Below are 1,949 nucleotides of genomic sequence, written 5' to 3' on the forward strand. Positions count from 1 at the left end.
ATGGAGGTAAAGAGAGTTTACCTGAAAACTGAGCATGGTTATACTTTCAACTTCAAAGTATATAATGCACACACGTACACCTATTTTGAATGCAAAACTTGGCAAGCACTATGCAAGGCTTATGCATTTGAACCTGATATGGTTATTACCTTTGATATTCGTCCGGAAGATGATATTGAAGGTAATAGAGACATATGGGTCGATGTGCAGACGCCTCCAGTTCTACCATTATGTGAGTTCTTCTTAACTACATTTTTGTATTTGATATTGTTTATTCAAAAATAATTGACAACTAATTTCTATTGACAACTTATTTCCATTCAAGCAAACATGTCCGGCGCTTGGTGGACATGACCTACTACTGTCCCAGAGCTGAACTAAACTGCGAGGAGATAAGTCATTATGTTTCATGGCTTGAGGATCTTCATACTGTCAAGACAAATTTTCTTCTGCACTTAGAAATGTTAGTACTCAAAATGTGCGACCAATAGTGATGGTATTGAACTACGGTCACATCTATTTAGGAATGATGGTAAGATTTTTACTATTTGTCCTCAGTGCATCTTTTGCATACATAATTTTTTTGCTAAACTTTCATTGCTAAGTATATTAATTAAGTACTATACGATGTTCTTCAACAAGGACTCCCGATGACAGTTGTGCCTCAGGGGATCGAGACTAAAGGTCGCATGTCAATTGTTAACTTACGGCCAAGATATCCTGCATTGCACATGAATGCATTCAGGATTTCTAGAAGAGATGAATGCTTAATAGTGAAAGATTGGAGGAAAATTGTTAACAATCGCAGAGAAGTATTAGGGGGCAGCAATGAGAAGCGCAGCCCACGATTAGGAGACAGGTTCATCTGCATGCTCCAGTATGATGAATCAGGAGAGCTATACATGTTCTATGCTATTTTATCAAAGAGAGAGTAGCTAGCAGGTGTGATTTAGCTATTTCATGCTGCTCTTAGTACTTGTTCTTTCATGTCCGTGTTCTTCGTTCTAAACTTAATCTCAAATAGTGATTTGCTTTTGTCGTGTATCATGACAATAATGTTGAACTCGATGATATTTTTGCTTTTGGTACAAGTGAATGTTTCTTCTTTAAGCTACTGTTGGTATGGTGATTAGATAGCGGTAATGACTATGATGATTAAATAGTGATAATGACGACTACGATGATTTTTAGCTAGCTAGCTAGAGTATACATATACTCATGTTGATGATATGATGCAAGAGTGTTTATATTAATATGATGATGATGATGAGTTATTATATCATTTAAATGAAAGAAACCATAGATTAGTTTCAGCTCGATGGATCCTATACCTAAGTGATCAAGTATATATATGCCATATCCATATATAGTATACTTGATCACCTAATTAATTAGGTGATCAAGTATAATATCGATATGGCATATACTTGATCACTTATATAGCTAGATCCTTCAGTCGAAACTTATCCGCGGTACTTTCACCTAATGATTTAACAACTCATTATAATGTAAAACAATCACTAAATTAAATTGAAAACACAAAACTAAAGGAAAAACTAAAAAAAAACACCCTAACATTTAGTACCGGTTGGTGTTACCAACCGGTACTAAAGCCCTACGCGCACCCGGGCCTGGCTCGTGCCACGTGTTTGCCCTTTAGCGCCGGTTCGTGACGAACCGGTACTAAAGGGGGGGGGGGACCTTTAGTCCCCACTCTTTAGTGCCGGTTGATGAACCGACACTAAAGGCCGTCACGAACCGGCACTAAAGGCCGGTTCTGCACTAGTGCCCCCCCAAAACACTTATACGTCCATTTTGCATCATGTTTTATGTTGATATTTATTGCATTATCGACTGCTATTTCACTTTATGGTACAATTCTTATGCCATTTCTCACTTGTTTTGCAAGTTTCACATGAAGAGGGACATTGGCGGTAGCTGGAATTCTG

Source organism: Triticum dicoccoides, chromosome 6B (assembly GCF_002162155.2).
Source record: "Triticum dicoccoides isolate Atlit2015 ecotype Zavitan chromosome 6B, WEW_v2.0, whole genome shotgun sequence".
NCBI classification, from domain to species: Eukaryota; Viridiplantae; Streptophyta; class Magnoliopsida; order Poales; family Poaceae; genus Triticum; species Triticum dicoccoides.